The following is an 18294-nucleotide window of genomic DNA, read 5'->3' on the forward strand; positions in this document are numbered from 1 at the left end:
AATACTGTCCACTGGTGAAGGACAGTGCTGTTGTTGCAGGGGTCTGGGAACCTTTCTGTTGGTTCAGAAGCCCTGAAGAAGGATTTTCTTGTTGTATGTTTACAGAAATCCTGGGAGAGGACTTTGCTAATGTTTTCAGGGGTTCTAGGACTGTTCTACAGACAGAGGATGAATTAATGAAGGGACTGGCAACGTATCTTGTGGCCTTGCTAAGCCTTGTCTCCCCAGGAACTAAGATTGCTGATAACTTGCCTCCTGTCAAGATGAAGAAAAGATCTCCATTTGGGTATTAAGTGCTGAGCTTAAACTTGATGTAACTCTGGGGTAGATTCAATTGTGATCCAGGGGTGGGGAACTTTTGACCTTTTTGTGTTCTATGGTTGAGCAAATGAATGTATTTTACTTATGTTTGGAAACTAATCTCCATTTGAGAAGAGGGGCTTTGTGGCGGACTAAATGAAGGTATAGCCTAGGGGTGGAGAAGTATTTAGAACAGGGACTTTGTAATTGATTGAATGATTGGAAGGTCCTGGGGTGGGGTAGTACTTGGAGATTATTTAATCACCCTTAGTAAATGCTGTATTTTGAATGATGTCATGTTTTGACCTTCTCTGTTCTTGGTTTGTCACTGAATAAAATGGAGAGCACCTATGCTGGTATTCTGAACCTTGGGAAGTTGCCTTTCCTTGGCATTACATTACAAGGTGATAAAAGGGAGGGCAGATTAAGGGAAGCAGTAGTCAAAAGAAAAACAGACTTTTGAGGAGGGACAAGATAAAAAGAGACTGAGAGAAGGATGAACAGGAGAAAATAGGATGAGGGGAAATTCACAGTTAGCAATCATAACTGTGAATGTGAATGAGATGAATTCACCCATAAAATGGAAACAGCAGAATAGATTGGAAACCAGAATCCAACAATGTGTTGTATACAGGAGATGCACTTAAGACAGAGAAAAACACACAGAGTTAAAATAAGAGGGTGAAGCAGAATCTATTACTCTTTAGCTGAAGTAAAAAAAAAAGGCAGAGGTAGCAATCATGATCTCAAAACAAAAACAAAAATAGATTTAATTAAAAGAAATAATCATAGAAACTACATCTTGCTCAAATGTGCCCAAAACAATGAAGCAATATCAATACTAAACATTTGTGCACCAAATGGCAAAACATGTAGATCCTTAAAGGAAAAGTTGAATGAATTACAGGAGGAAATAGGAAAACTATACTAGTGGGGGACCTAAACATTCCCCTTTCAGAGCTAGATAAATCTAACCATAAAATAAGAAATTAAGGAGATGAATTGAATCTTTGGAAAGTTAGATATAATAAACCTCTGGAGAAAAACTGAGTGGGAATAGAAAAGAGTATGCCTTTTTGTCAGCTGTATATGACACCTTCACAAAAACTGACCATGTATTAGGGCATAAAAACCTTATGAACAAATGCAGAAAAGCAAAAATATTAAATGCATCCTTTTCAGACCATAATGCAATGAAATTACAGTCAAGGAAGGGTTGTGGAAGCATAAATTTAAAATTAATTGGAAAATAAACACTTCTAATCCTAAAGGATGAGTGAGTCAAAAAACAAATCATAGAAACAATAATAATTTCATTAAAGATAATGACAATAATGAAAAACATAACAGAATTTGTGAGATGTAGCCAAAGCAGTATTTAGGGGGAAATTTCTATCTCTACACATGTACTATCAGTAAAAGAGAGAAAGAGCAGATCAACAAATTGGGCATGTAACAAAAAAAAACTAGAAAAAGAAAAATTAAAAATCCTCAAAGAAACACTAAAATGGGGATACTGAAAACCAAAGGAGAGATTAATAAAATTGAAAGTAAAAAATTGAATAAACAAAAGTAGAAGCTGGTTTTATGAAAAAAAAAATATAAACCACTGGTTAATCTAACTTGAAAAAACAAAGAAGGAAACCAAACTAGAATCAAGATCAAACCATGTGAGTGCCAGTTGAAGGAACTGACATTTTTAGCCAAGAGAAGAGTTAAGGACACATAACAACTATATTGAAGAATTTTAAGGGCTCTCATGTGAAAGAGAGATTAATAGTTTCTGCTTGGTCCCAGTGACAGAGCTATTAATTTGGCATAGTAGCTACAGCATGGCAAACATCAGTTCAGTGTGGAGAAAAACTACATAACAATTAGCATTATCCACCAGTGGGCCATCTCTTTAGGTACTAGGTTCCCCCTCACTGAAAGTCTTCAGGAAGTCTGGACAACTTTTCATCAAGAATCTTGCTCAGGTGTATATTAGCCTGGATGGCCTCTGAAGTCTATTCTAATGCTGACATTAGGTTATTCTTTGGTTGTGATTGCAAATTTGATGCTCTCCTCATTGCCTTCTCACTTGTCTTTTTAAACTTATTCTTGTTCCCTTCATTTATCCTAGACTGAATCCTTCAATCCGATCCCTCCCAACATTAGTGATGGAATGCTCAGGAACACAGTCTCATTACATTTGCAAGATTCTCCACATTTGCTTCCATATGTCCTCGTATTGGTATATCAGAAGCCTGGTCACTTTAGCCTGTTAATTCATAGAAAGAATAACTTTTCTTAGTAACAGAGCTAGATTCAGAGTTGGAGGACTTGGCTTTGAATCCTGGCTCTGCCACTTATTACTCATATGACTTTGGGTAAGTAGCTTAATCTCTCTGGGCCTCAGTTTCCTTATTTGAAAATTTAAGTAGCTCTAAGATTGTTTCTGACATTTCTATCACCTCAGGGAGATGTGGGGTGGAGGGAGGTAGGGAGAAGGATGAGACATGTGACATCTTCATCAAGTGCCAGGGTCTAATTCTCTTCCTCAGGACATACAGTCAAATTCCCAGAAAACCAAATCATGGGACCTAGTGTCAAGGGTTCAGAACATGCAGAGCCTCCTGGATCATCTTGTAGTAGGAGCTGGTACATTAAGTAAAACCACTAGATGTCACTAGCACAGTGCCTGACATATAATAAGCATTTGTAAATGCCGTTTTGTTGATTGTATATGGCAAGGATCTTGGGTCAAGGTGGAAAATAACCAAAGCTAAGAGCCACTTGCCATTCCTCTCCCCCCCCCCCCGCTTTTGGGTAAAGGGATGGAGGCTTAGTTTCAGGAATCAGATCTCAGTCCCACATGACATAACAAACTTATTCTTCCAAAGGCAAGGAAAGTGAATGTTCAAGCTTAGGTTTAATTTTATCTTTGTTGAGACAGTTATAGGATCAGTCATAAGACAAAATAATAGCACATGAATCCCCTACAGGACACACACTCACACACACACTGTGATTTTTTTCAACCACATTTCCTCCTGAAATAAAACTAAAACCTGAGTGAACTAATTGATAAAAACTAACTGAGACTAGATATCTTTAGGATTCTGAGAGTAATAGTATCTGTGTACTAGGGATCCAACCTGCCAATTTGAACAGAGATTGGGGAATGCTCCTCCTCCTCCTCCTCCTTCTTTCTTCTTCCCTCACCACGTGTGGTCCCCCTCTCCACTTGGAGCTCCATATCCTTACATGAAGGTATTCTGTCCACAGGAATATATTTTTGGTTGTTTGTATTTTGTAACATATTTTGGGGTTTGGGGGTTAGTTTTTTGAAATTTGAATCTTAATTTTTATTTTTTTTCAAAGAGCTAAGATAATTTACTCTTTGTTCTGTGCAGTTTTCATTTATGAATTTCTTGAAATATAGCTCGGAAAAACTGGCTTTTTAAAAAGCCTAGTGTGTTTCAAATGGAGCCATTTGACTATGCCTTTAATTCAAATCACTGTGCTTTCATTGAATGATCGATAATACTCCCAGCCCAAGCCTCCTATGGTTCGTTTTTTGGATTTCGATGACTTAGAATGAGTATAGAGAGCAATTGTTTTCTATTTTGGCCAGAAACTTTGAAGATCTTCCCCTCTTTGATGGATATTTTTGTGATGGTAAATTAGGTCATCTTTTGTCTTAATTCTTACCTAGCTGTTAGTCATTGAATGGGTATTGCCTCAGATAAACTGAGACCTGGGAAAGACCTTGATTCAGAAAGACCAAGGTAACCCACTGCATCTGGGGCAATCTCTAGCTGTCTTGACTTTTGTCTTGCCACTGGACTTCTATGACTGGAGGAGAGAACGAGGCTGATGACTTTGCTTAGTTAGCTCTGCCTCGATTAAATACAATTCATGTACAAGCCAGTTGGTCCGCTTTCAGAATGAAGGACAAACAACAATATCTTGTTGACCAAATATTTATAGAAAAAGCAAAAGTCAGTATAAAGCCCCAAAGCTTATAGCATGTGACAAGAAAACAAATAATAAATCAATGCCAGCTAATGACCAAGCAAGTAGAAGGGAGTGAGGAATCATTCCTCCAGTCTCCAAAAGACCTCTGAAACTTGAATTGAGTATCAGTCCCATGGGAGGGATGCCTCAATGGAGAACTGTGCCTATGCCACTCTAATAATGATTCTTGTCTTCCTTTATCCCCTTGGGGTGGGGAAGGAAAACTCCTGGACTGGCCCACTGCTGCTGAGGCCATGCTGCTTACAAAAGATTCCCCAATATCTCTCTGGGGTTGCTGTTGCTCCCTTGCTCTCCTCATTCTCTTATACTTGGAGAGCTTGCAAAGTCTCATAACTTCCAGTCCTCAAATGCTGCTATGATATTTCCACTAATATGCTGAATAACACACACCTCCCAAGGCCTATGCATATAGTCTCTAGAGGCTTGTTCTGGCCACCAACAGCTACATGGGTAAAGATCAGAGACTTGGAATTTAGGGAAGGGAGAAACACTTTCATTTGCTTTGGACTGGCAAGTCAAGACTTCAAAAGATCAAAGAAAGAATTGTTTATGACAGAGCCTCCCAGGTCTTGTCTAAGCTCAGCAAAGTGAGAAAGGGGAATGGTAGGTCCAGATGAAGAGAGACTGAGTGATACCACAAGGGAGCATCTGAATTTGAGGGCAACATGCAATGGAAGGTAACTTCTCTATTGACTCGAATGAATTTCCTTGATGTGGGGGTAGGGGTGGAACTATGGAGTAAGAGCCAACTATAATTATAATCCAGTCATTTATGGCTGGTCTTTTTCCTTACTGCCCACCTCAATCCACACCCACCCACATACAACAGACCATTTTTTTCCATAATTACTTTGGAAAAGATTCCTTATGCAATTGAAAGGAAATTGGAGGAGAGATTTTTGTGAACTCTATTGTCTTACATGCTGTGTCTTTCCACCTTTTTTCTCCATAACATCCTACTGTTATGGGGAACCTGATTAAGTATTATGGATAGGCAAGCTCCCTAAAGCTGACTGATCCAATCTCCTTGATTCCAGACGTCAAGCTGGGGACCAGGGGCTTTTAGAAAACTTCAGATAGTGGAAAAATTCCCTGCAGACTTGTGTCAGATACCTGGTTGCCCTCAGAGGTAGAATCTTGCCATTCCTGTGGCAAAGGTATTTCCAGGAGTCCTCTCATACCACTTAAGACTGTCACCTTGAGGTCACCACCCCAATCACCACGTGGTATGGGTGTGACTTGAGGGGAAAGATGCCTCCTACTTTCTTGGCTCCTCCTTACATCATAACCCAGACCTTTTGCCTCTGAAATGCCAGTTATGAGTAAAAGCCCAGCTTGCTGAGCCTGTTCTAAGTGGGTCCCAAAGTTGTACTGGAAAGGGAAGAGAAGACAAAATATGTTTATTGATTTGTTTACATGGTTAGTCCTGCTTACTCCACTCTGTATCAGTTCATAAAGGTCTTCCCAGTTTCATTTGAAATTGTACAGTTCAACATTTCTTATGGCACAATGTTTTGCATTACACTAAAATGCCACAATTTGTTTAGCCATTTCCCCCACAGGAGTCTAGCTCCTTAGTTTCCCATTTTTGGTTACTATGAAAAGAGATGCTATAAATAGTTTCATACACAGAGATCCTTTTCTTCTTTCTTTGATTTCTTTAGAAATATAGGCCTAGTAGTGCTAAAGCTGGGTCAAAGACTATGCAGTTTGATAATGAAATTTCCGGGCATGATTCCAAACTGCTTTCCAGAATGTCTGTACCACTTCCCAGGCCTCCTGACAGGGTGCTAGTGTGTACCTGCTTTCCCTGAAGTGAAAGACCAGGCCATCCAATCGTGAACTCTTGCCTTGGAGCTTTGTTCAAGGAAGGGTGAAGGTGGGATTTAGAAGTGGACCCCTACATCTCATTTCCTGAGTAATGTCAGAAGGAGGGGCTTATGTGAGGGGGGAGCCTATTTCCTCCTTTAGGGGGAGTCATGTTCCTTATTCACGGACTGAGTTCACAGTTTTCAAAGCTGGCACAGGGATTAGGGAATCAAAGACCATAGATTTAGGGCTGGATGAAATCTTAAAGGTTATCTAATCCAACCCCTCCATTTCACAGATGAGGAGACTGAGGACCAGAGAAGAAAAGTGACAAGGTCACATAGGCAATGAGGCATGTTTTGGGGATTAGTCCTGTGATTTCATTGGTATAACAATGTTCTGGTGAGGAAACTCCCTCTAACAGTGTAGGTCATCACTTGCTCTGCAAATTATGGATTAGGGAGTTTTGTTGGAAAATTTGTCCTAACGAAACTAGAGGAATGATGACTAGATTTCCTTTACTGCTCACTCCCCCCACCCCCACCATAGTTGCAGAGTATGAGAAGAGGGCAATTGGATGAAACTTATGCTCTTAGGAAGATGAATTTGACATCTTTCTTTCATCTTTCTGATCAAATGTCAGTCAACAATAAGTAACAGGCTGGAGTTTTTTAATATTTAATTTTATTTTTTTCAATTAACTTGTAAATAATTTTTTTTAACAATTTAAATTTTTCTGAGTTCCATATTCTTTTCCTCTCTCTTCCCCCCCCCCCACTTGAGAAGGAAGCATTTTGACATAGACTATACATGTGTAGTCATGCAAACACTTTCCAGTATTGGAAAATGCAGACAACACCCCTCCCCCCTCAAGAATAATAAAGAAAATATAAAAGTATGCTTCAATCTTCACTCAGACTCAATCAGTTCTTGCTCTGGAAATGGATAGCATTTTTCATCATAAGTCCTTCAGAATTGTCTTAGATCATTGTATTGAAGAGAATAGCTAAGTCACTCACAATTGATTATCATACTATATTGCTGATATTGTGTACAATGTTCTCCCAGTTCTGCTCCTTGCACTTTGCATGAGTTCACATAAATCTTCCCAGGTTTTTCTGAGAGCATTTATTTCATCATTTCTTAAAGCACAATAGTATTCTATCATGGGGTGGAGTCAAGATGGCGGAGTAGAAATAGGACTTCCGTGGGGCTCTGGCTCCCACCTCCTCCAATTCATGTAAAAAATGACTCTAGAAAAACTTTGGAGCTACAGAACCCACAAAATGACACAGAGAAGCTAACCTCCTGCTGAGGACAGCCTGGCAGGCTGGCAGGAAGTGGCAGTGCATAGCTCAGGTAGCCGAGCCCAGCCTGAGCCAGAGGTTTTAGCCTCAGGGTGGCCTGACCAGCCACTGACTGGAGGAACTTCAAATCACCAGCAGCTGTGGCAGTTTCCAGAACTATGAACTCATAGATGCTAAGGACAAAGTGAGAGGTCAGTACAGTGTGGACTTTGGGACCTGGGAATTCGAGAGTGTGATCTGGCCTTTGCCCCCAGGGCAAGAAGCAGCTGAGGCTCCATGGCTGTGCAGCCGCCTGCCTTGTGGCTGCTTCAGAGCTCCTGGTCTGCGGATTATAGGGGGACCAAGTGACCAGTCTGAGGGGTAATCACTCTTGCTTTAATCTGCTTGGATCTGTATTACAGTCTAGGATGGAGGTCCTGGGGTGTGTGACAAGCTTGCCAAGTGTGTAGAGGCTTCAGAGAGGCCACCCAACTAATACCTCCAGCAGCTGCAAAAACCCCAGCATTTGGGATAAAACTCCCCTTTCTGGTAGCAGAGCTCTACTGTGGAAAGAGGCTCAAAAGTTAAGTAATTGAGTGGCAACATGAGCAAGATAAGCAAACAACATTCCAACATTAGACTCCTATTTTTGGGACAAAAAAGATCAAAGCATGGAACAGGAGGGAGACAGTCAAGTCAGAACTCCTGCACCAAAAGCTTCCAAGAAAAATATGAGGTGGTTACAGTCCATAGAGGAGCTTAAAAAGGATTTTGAAAACCAAATAAGAAAAGTGAAGGAAAAATTGGTAAGAGAAATGAGAACCATGAAAGAAAATTGTGAAATGAGAGTCAACAACCTGACTGAAGAAAATAATACCTTAAACAATAGACTAACTCAAAAGGCAAAAGAGGCTCAAAAAGGCTTGAGAAGAATGCCTCAAAAAGCCGAATTTGCCAGATGGAAAAAGAATCTCAAAAGCTTGCTGAAGAGAATCATTTCCTCAGAATTAGATTGAAGCAAATGGAAACTAATGACTTTATGGGAAATCAAGATACTATTAAACAGATCCAAACAAATGAAAAAAATGGAAGGTAATGTGAAATATCTCATTGGAAAAACCACTGACCTGGAAAATAGATCCAGGAGAGATAATTTAAAAATTATTGGACTACCCGAAAGCCATGATAAAAAAAAGAACCTAGAAATGATCCTTCAAGAAATTCTCCAGGAAAATTGCCCTGATGTTTTAGAACCAGAGGGAAAAATAGAGGTTGAAAGAATCCACCGATCACCTCCTTGAAAAAGATCCCCAAAAGAAAACTCTTAGGAATATTATAGCGAGGTTCTGGAGTTCCCAGACCAAGGAAAAATATTACAAGCAGCTAAGAAGAAACAATTTGAATATTGTGGAAACACAATCAGGATAACTCAGGATCTGGCAGCTTCCACACTGAGGGATTGAAGGGCTTGGAATATGATATTCCGGAGGTCAAAGGAGCTGGGATTAAAACCAAGAATCACCTACCCAGACAAACTGAGTATCATGCTTCAGGGGAAAATATGGTCATTCCATGGAATAGAGGACTTTCAAGCATTCTTGATGAAAAAACCAGAGCTGAATAGAAAATTTGACATTCAGATACAAGAAGCAAGAGAAGCACGAGAATGTAAACAGGGAAAAGAAATTATAAGGAACTTATCGACATTGAACTACTTGCATTCCTACATGGAAAAATGATAATTGTAACTTATGAAACTTTTCTCAGTATGAGAATAGTTGAAGGCAATAAAAAAATATATATATATATGTATACATACATATATATGTCTATATAGGATGGCATATGGGCGTATGAATACATATGTGAGTGTGTATGTATATATGTGTATGGGTATACATAGACAGAGGGTACAGGACCAGTTGAATAGGAAGGGATGATACTTAAAAGGTGAAATTAAGAGGTGAGAGAGGAATATAATGAGAGGATATGGGGAGAGACATAATGGGGTAAATTATCTCATATAGAAGAGGCAAGGGAAAACTGTTACAATGGAGGGGAAGAAAAGGAAGGCAAAAGGGAATGGGTCAACCTCACTCTCATTGAATTTGGCTTAGGGAGGGAATGACATACACACTAAATTGGGTATCTCACCCTACAGGAGAGTAGAGGGGAAGGGGAAGAGAGGGGGGATAATGGAAAGGAAGGCAGACTAGGGGGGAGGGAAGTTGGAAGCACCCACTTTTGAAAAGGGACAGGATCAAAGTAGAGAATAGAACAAGTTGGGGGTGGGAAAGATGGAGGGAAATATAGTCAGTCTTTCGCAATATATCCACTATGGAAATGTTTTGCATAGTTACACATGTACAACCTATATTGAATTGCTTATCTTCCCAGTGAGGGTGGGTGACGAGGAAGGAAGGGAAAGAATCTGGAATTCAAAGTTTTAAAATCAAATGTTTAAAAATATATATGTATTATTATTATTATTACTTACATGTAACTGGGAAATGAGATATATAGGCACTGGGACATAGAGATCCACTGTGCCCTACTGGAAAGTCAGCGGCGGGATGGGAGGAAGATATGGGAGAGAACAGATTGGGGGAAGGGATATTCAGTGGGATTGCTGTTTTGGGGCAGTGGGTAGGGGAAAATGGGGAGAAAATTTGTAACTCAAAATCTTGTGGAAATTAGTGATGTAAACTAAAAAATAAAAAAGAGAGATTTTGTTAAAAAATAGTATTCTATCATAATTGCCATAAATACCATAACTTGTTCAGGTATTACCCAATTGACGGGCATCTCCTCAGTTTCCAATTCTTTGTCACCACCGAAAGAGCCGCTATAAATATTTTTGTTCATATAGGTCCTTTTTCTGTTTCTTTGATCTTTTGGGGGTAGAGACCTGGTAGTGGTCTTGCTGGGTCAAAAGGTATGCAAAGTTTTATAACCCTTTGAGCATAGTTCCAAATTGCTTTCCAGAATGGTTGGATCAATTCACAACTCCATCAACAATACATTAGTGTCCCTATTTTTCTACATCCTCTCTAGTATTAGTCATTTTCTTTTTCTGTGAATTAGGCAATCTCATTGGTGTGTTGTGGTACCTCAGAGTTGGTTTAATTTGCATTTCTCTAATCAATAGTGATGTAGAGAATTTTTTTCTCATGTGACTACAGACACCTTTGATTTCCTTGTCTGAAAACTGCCTGTTCATATCCTTTTACCAGTTGGGGGAATGACTTGTATTCTTATAGATGTGACTTGGTTCTGTATATATTTGAGAAATGAGGCTTTTATCAGTAAACTCTCACCACCCCCTTTTCCTGTTTGCCTTCAGAACTTGGTTGCAGTGTGTAATGTAATACCAAGGAAAGGCAATTTCCCAAGGTTCAAAATACCAGCATAGGTGCTCTCCATTTTATTCAGTGACAAACCAAGAACAGAGAAGGTCAAAACATGACATCATTCAAAATACAGCCTTTACTAAGTGTGATTAAATAATCTCCAAGTACTACCCCACCCCAGGACCTTCCATTCATTCAATCAATTACAAAGTCCCTGTTCTAAATACTACCCCACCTCTAGGCTCTACCTTCATTTAGTCCGCCACAAAGCCCCTTTTCTCAAATGGAGATTAGTTTCCAATCTAAGTAAAGTACATTCATTTGTTCAACCATAGAACACAAAAAGGTCAAAAGTTCCCCACCCCTGGATCACAATTGAATCTACCCTAGAGTTACATCAAGTTTAAGCACAGCACTTAATACCCAAATGGAGGTTTTTTCTTCATCTTGACAGGAGGCAAGTTCTCAGCAATCTTAGTTCCTGGGGAGACAAGGCTTAGCAAGGCCACAAGATACATTGCCAGTCTCTTCATTAATTCATCCTCTGTCTGCAGAACAGTCCTAGAACCCCTGAAAACATTAGCAAAACCCTCTCCCAGGATTTCTGTAAACATACAACAAGAAAATCCTTCTTCAGGGCTTCTGAACCAATGGAAAGGTTTCCAGACCCCTGCAACAACAGCACTGTCCTTCACCAGTGGACAGTATTCACCCACTCTCTGTCTGAAGGACAGTCTCAGGAGCTCTGAACCAACAGAAAGGTTCCCAGACCCCTGCAACAACAGCACTGTCCTTCACCAGTGGACAGTATTCACTCTCTGTCTGCAGGACAGTCTCAGGAGCTCTTAGCCAACAGCCAGGTTCCAGGACTTCTTCAACAGGACTGTCTTTCACCAGTGGACAAATCTGGCAAAACAACATCAAAACAGACAGACAAAGTATCAGCAAAACAGCCATGTCTCCTCAGTCCTTGGCAGCTCTGGGGGTAGGTCTCAAAAGTCCAGGGCAATTCAAAGTAGCCCTCAGCAATCCTCTCAGTCTCTCTCTGCCTCCATGAGGGTGCTGCTTCCAAAAAAGTTCTTCTGCCTCTCTCTTGTCTCTCCAAATCTACATCACCAGCTCCTCCCAGTTCGTGTCTCTCTTTTCAAGTCAACAAGTCCATCCCACAGGTGGGATTAACAAGCTCTGGGTTTTAACACAATCAATTTGAAAACCAAGCCAATACAGGGGAATCTTTATATTCCATTACTATCACACCATCTTAATTAACTTAGCCCAAGGACTGAGAATAAGCAGAGCTTAGTCACTTTTCTTACTCTCAAGAGGAAGGTGGTAACTTAATACCACCACCTTCTCTCCAATACAATAGCAAGAAAAATAATTTGTCTGAGGAAAACAATAAACAGAAGCAGGTGGTATTATACAGATTAGAATAGACCAAAGAGTAAAGAAACTCTTCATCAGGGAGCAGGAAAAAAACAAAACACTTCAGTTCAATCAAAAAGAAAGGGAAAAATTTCACCAAAGGGCATCCATTCTCTTCATTCTCTAGGGCTGCAAGCACTAGAAGTCAAGGGACATGTTGGGGGCTGGCTTCCCCACATATCTGTGATGTTGTCAGCTCCTGTTGGTCATTCAAAAAATTTCTCCTTGCTTCTCTTAATTGGTTTCTTCCTAAGTCCTTCCAAATACCAAAAATCAACCCTGGGCAGATGTGCAGTCTCACATTCTGCATTCATTCAGTTACTTAGGAGTCATGCCTCCTTCCATTTAGATTCTTACACATTCTCACAGGACTTTCTCTTGGGAAAAATAACCCATTTTGGGTGGAAATAAGTATTAAAATGAATAAATGAAAAAGCATTTAAAAAATCAATGTAGTTTTTCAGTTAACAAGCATTTATTTTCTCTCCCTACCTCACTCCCCAGTTGAAAGAAAAAATGAAAAGCAAAATCTTTGTGAAAAATATACATGTATAACAATGACTACCCTAGCCCACACAGCCTGAAGGCCAGGTGTAGTACAATTTATTCCTCTTGGATTTTGGTGCCCAGGGTGCTCATCTCATCATTTCCTACTCAGCCACTTTCTGGATTTCATGATCTCCAGGAATTCATCATCATGCAAGACAAAATCACCTTTGTCAATTTCACCTCCTCAGATCATTTCCCATCCCAGCTATATGACTTTATAAAGACCCTCAACCTTCATACCCCAAACCTTTCCAGCTTCTTTTTATGTGTTGTCTTTCTTGGTTCTTCAGGGTAGGTATTATCTTATATCTTTCTTTTTTTCAGTGCCTGGAATATAGTAGGCACTTAATAAATGTTTATTGACTTTGACTCTCACTCTAATAGGAGCAGCAAGGTGGTGTAGTGGACAGAATGCAAGGCCTCAAGTCAGGAAGACTCATCTTCCTGAGTTCAAATCTGGCCTTACATGCTTACTAGCTGTGTGACCCTGGGAAAATCACTTAACCCTGTTTGCCTCAGTTTTCTTATTTGTAAAATGATCTGGAGAAGGAAATGGCAAACACTCCAGTATCTGCGACCCAAATAGAGTCATGAAAAGTTGCATATGACTGAAAAAAAAAAGACAACTATGGGAGACACAAAAGAAGGGAAGCTTCCTGCCCTTGGGGAGTTCTTTGCCCGAAAAAGGAGACAACACACAAACACATATACACACAAAGACAGAAAAATCACTTTCAAAGAAGGAGAAGCAAGAGTGAATTAGTGAAGAACCCACTCTGCAAAAAAAAAAAAAAAGAGCTGAAGGGATTCACAATCTGAGGGGGCTTCCTGGGGCAGCTGAAGTTTGAGCAGGGTTTGCAAAGAAGGTAAGGGTGTGGTCAGTAGTCATCCGTTCTGAATAGAGAAAACAGGATACATAGTGGAAATGTGAAGGCTGATTAGTGTGCCTGGAATGAAGCATTTGTGAGGAAGAATAATAAGAAATGAATCCTAAGTGAAGCCACTCCAATGGAGAAACTTAAAGACTAAACTGGGGAGTAAGAGCTTTTCTCCCCTACCTAAGCCAATAAACCTCTTAACCTTCAACATTACTAAATGCCTGATCTCCACCTTCATCAGGAAAAGACCCTGTTAATAGGACAGGGTCTCTGAAAAGGTCATCTGTTTCCTCTCACTATCTTTAGATGGGGCTGCCCTAGGTAACTAGGTAACATACAGAAGAGGCACTATTTAGGTCTTTCAAAAAAAATATTCTTTTTCTAAAAGATATCTAAGGTATTTAACAGGCATCATCAAAATGGTGTCTCCTCCAGCATGAATTTCTTTTATGTATATAGGGTCTACTTGCTCTTTTTAGCTGTATATTTCCAAGCATTTTTTAATGTATCTAATGCTTGTTGAATGAATAAACCTGTTTTCCATTCCATTGCTTCTTCCTGTTTTATGAGGTGATGTGACTCATAATCTTCCACCATCTTCTTCTGTAAAATTTTATTAATAAGTTTATATTTCTAAAATAGTGTTATCTTTAGCTTCCATATCTCTCCACTTGGCAAAGAGATCAAATGCTTGCTGGCTGAGGCAGTTGATTCCAACACTTTTTTGGTCTTCTCGTTAGCTTGTAACAGTTGAAGTTCCTTAAATAATGGTGATAATTTGTAATAATGTCTGTTCTTATCCATTTCCAATTTTTTTTGCATCAACAATTTGTTTAAATATGGAATTGCTTCAATTACCCTCCACTTTTTCTTCTCATTTTTCTTCTTTATTGATTTTGATCTTTGCATTAATAAGTCAACGATCTTCATGTACGTATGCAGCTGATTGTACATAGGCAGCTGATTTAGAACTGACTCCAAATCAGAAATCCTCCTGGCTAGATCATAATCAATTTCTTTTTTTTGTGATGTTTTTTGGTTTTTAACACATCCAATGCCTCCCAATGTTATTCTTGAAGAATATGTTGATTATTTAGAGGTGTGAAATGTCTGCATAGTCTACTAGCCTTTGGCTTCTAATTCTTAAACCATATTTCCCAACACTTTTTCCCATCCTCCTCCTTGAGCTGAAATAAACAAATATTAAAGTGCACCAAATTCTTCCAATCCCATCCTCTGCAATAGATATTGGCATCTGTCTTCATGGAAATCTCTTTATAAAAACTTAAGAGCATTGAAGCACTAGATAATTAAATGTCCCATGAAATGATCACAAAATCACAGAATGACAGAGTTTCAGAGTTGAAAAGGACCTTTGTGACCATCAAGTTTAATTCATAACTGGAAAAAAATCATCTGTAAATACTGGATAGGTGCTTACCCAGGTTTTGCTTGAAAGTCTCTAATGGGAGGAAATCCATCACTTCCCAAAGGACCATGTTCACCTTTTGAATTGCTCTAATCAGGATAGACAAATTTTCTTTACTCTCAAATGTTCAAAATCTGTGATCTAATCATACAGATTGAACCTGTCAATGCTTGCTCATTCTGTGTAAGCCTCCTGTAAATTTGTTACAGGGAGATCCACCCAACAACCTGAGAGCTTTTGTATCTTTTGATTAACATTGTGAAGATGCCAGTAGAGGGCTTAGATTTCCATCAGTTATCCTTCACTCTCACCAGTGAAGATCAGCTCATCTTATTTATTATGTATATATTTCTTTGATGACACCCTTTATACTACTTCTCTTTAGTAAGCCCTTCTTTATGTTAATGTTGTGGGTCATGATCAAGGAACCCTTGGGGTATAAGCTATATCTGTCATGTATTACAAGAATACTTATAGACACTATGGCTCTCTCCACTGTCTTTTAGGTGATCCTCCATTTCAGTTCTTCAGAGACCATAGTGTTCCATGACTCACAACCATAGATCAAGTTGTCACTAAAATAGGAGGAAAAGGGAACCAATGGAGAAGTCAGCACATTAGGTCAGGTTACATTGTGTAGTAGCACAAAATGATTTATAGAGATGAGAAAGTAGGCACATGGGTTGTAGTTGCTAATGTTTTCTGGGCCACTTTTTAAAGTACTACCACCATCTGTGATATTTTTTTTCTTTGTTTTTGGTGTGGGTAGGGGTCTCATTCCCTCTTTCTTTGAAATACTTTAAAAACCATCCCCCGAGTGCCTTCAAAATTGTGTCACGTCCCGCATGTGTCTTTGGCCAAGTTGTGCCCTTCTTCCTGATTTCATATTCTTTGCTGCCATTTCAACTTCCTTATATTACATATTTGGAACCGATGTGTTAGAATCTCAGTGTTGTAGTTCCACTGTCAGGAGTGATGAAATAGATAACTATAGAAATGCTGGCAGAATTCTTCCATTTGTAGGGGCAGAGCTATTTGGGATCCTTCCAGCTTCATTTATAGATACTCTTGGGAGTTGGGTGTCATATCAAGTCTTCCGCAGGCTTATTTTCCTTCCCACTGCTTTTTGCGAGATGCTATTTTGTAGCTTTCCGTCATCATTTTCTTTGCTGTTTCACAAATACCCTTGGCTACTATGTCTCCCTGTTTGACAAGAAGATTAAGCATTTACTGGCTAGAGTGGTCTTGAAGTGCTGTTAGCCTCCTTGTAGCAGCTGCTTTGTATCACTTAAACTCCTCTAAGAAGTGATGATGATCACTCAATGCTTTTCCTTTTTATCTCTATTCCATTTTTCAGAGTCAAAAGCTTACTTTGAGGTAGCTAGTTGGTACAGTAGATAGAGGACTTGACTTGGAGTCAGGAAGACCTGAATTTAAATCTTGCTTCAGACACATACTTATAAAATGAGATAACTGTAAAGTGTTTTCCAAACCTTAAAGTACTATATAAATACTAGGTATTATTAAATGCTAACAATTAATATGTTGGGTTGGAGTTATTATAATTGTATATGGTGTTTTTTTTTCTATCTGTACCCTTTCTTCTAATTTGGTTTAGATCTTGGTTTTTGCTTTAACTAGCCTATGGTACGACTATGCTCAGCTGCTTTGGAAATGATTCCCACATCAACAATTATTTGCTTCTTGACAAGATATGGTCAGTTTCATTTTTTGGTGATCACCATGTCCAAGGTCTTCTAGTTCTTTTCTTGAAGTATTCTTAAGGTCATCTTAAACATCTTAAACTCAATATGCCCCAAACTAAACTCATTATCTTTCCCTCTAAACCCTGTTCCTGTTCACGCTTTCCTCTCTTCCTTCTAGGTTCAAAACCCACATCTCATCTTCAGTTCCTCATTATCTTCCCTCAACCCCCAAACACAAGCATATCTAATCTGTTGCCAAGACCAGTTGATTTTATCTTTGCAACATCTCTTCAATTTCCCTCTCTATTCTGATATTCCCACAACCCTCATTCATATTCTCATTACTTCATACCTAGAATATTGTAATCTCTTTCTGGGTCTCTCTACCATATATCTCTCCTTACTCTAGTCTATTCTCCATTCTGCCATTAAATAAATTTCCTAAAGCACTGGTCGAATAATATCACCCCACTGGTTCCCCTCCCCACAACCCACCTCACTAAACTGCAGTGGCTGCCTATCTCTTTCAGGATCACATACAAAATCCTCAGTTTGGCATTAAAAGCTCTTCATAATCTAGAACCTCCACCCTATTTTCCCAGTCTTCTTATACCTTACTCTCCAGCATGTTCTCTTTGATCCCATGTCACTGGCCTCCTGGCTATTCCCTGAACAAGGCACTCCATCTCTCAGCTCTGGGCATTTTCACTGATTGTCTCCCATGCCAGGAATTCCCTCCCTCTTCATCTCTGCCTCCTGCATATCCTGGATTCCTTCAAGTTCCAGCTAAAATCCCACCTTCTACAGGAAGCTTTTTTCACAAGCCCCCCTTAATTCTAGCGTTTTCCCTCTGTTGATTATTCCTTGATTATTCTTATTATAGTTTGTATGTCCATAGCTGCTTACATGTTGTATCCTCTATTAGGCTGTGAGATACTTGAAAGCAGGGACTGTTTTACCTTTTTGTATCTTTAATGCTTAGCAAATGCCTGACACATAGTAGGCACTTAATAAAAGCTTATTGACTGACTGACTCCAATGGATATTGATTTGTAAGCTACAATTTTCTTCATGGTGGTTCTTTTATTTATGCTTATTATGGGATCACAGGCCAAGATGTTCAAATTTGTCTTATGAAGTTATGTTCTCATTGTCCTTGGATACATGATGAAATTAACTCTCTCAACTTCTTATCTCTCTGAGGAGAATATGTGAACCAGCCTTCCAGTTAGCTGAAACTTTTTTCTTATATCAACATTGGTGTCTGCCTACCATGTGACCTTCTAATCCTACTCTCTCTCTTTCTCCTATCTCTCTCTCTCTCCCTCCCTCTCTGTCTGTCTCTTTCTTTCTCTATCTCAGTGCGTCTCTCTGTCTCTCTCTGTTTCTGTCTCTCTCTGTCTCTCTCTTTGTCTCTCTCTCTCCCTCCCCCTCTGTCTGTCTCTTTCTTTCTCTATCTCAGTGTGTCTCTCTGTTTCTGTCATCTCTGTCTCTCTCTTTGTCTCTCTCTCTCTCTCTCTCTCTCTCTCTCTCTCTCTCTCT

This window comes from Petaurus breviceps, unplaced genomic scaffold (genome assembly GCF_028583685.1).
Source record: "Petaurus breviceps papuanus isolate PSGF00001 unplaced genomic scaffold, PetGlider_PUasm1.0 90723, whole genome shotgun sequence".
Classification (NCBI taxonomy): domain Eukaryota; kingdom Metazoa; phylum Chordata; class Mammalia; order Diprotodontia; family Petauridae; genus Petaurus; species Petaurus breviceps.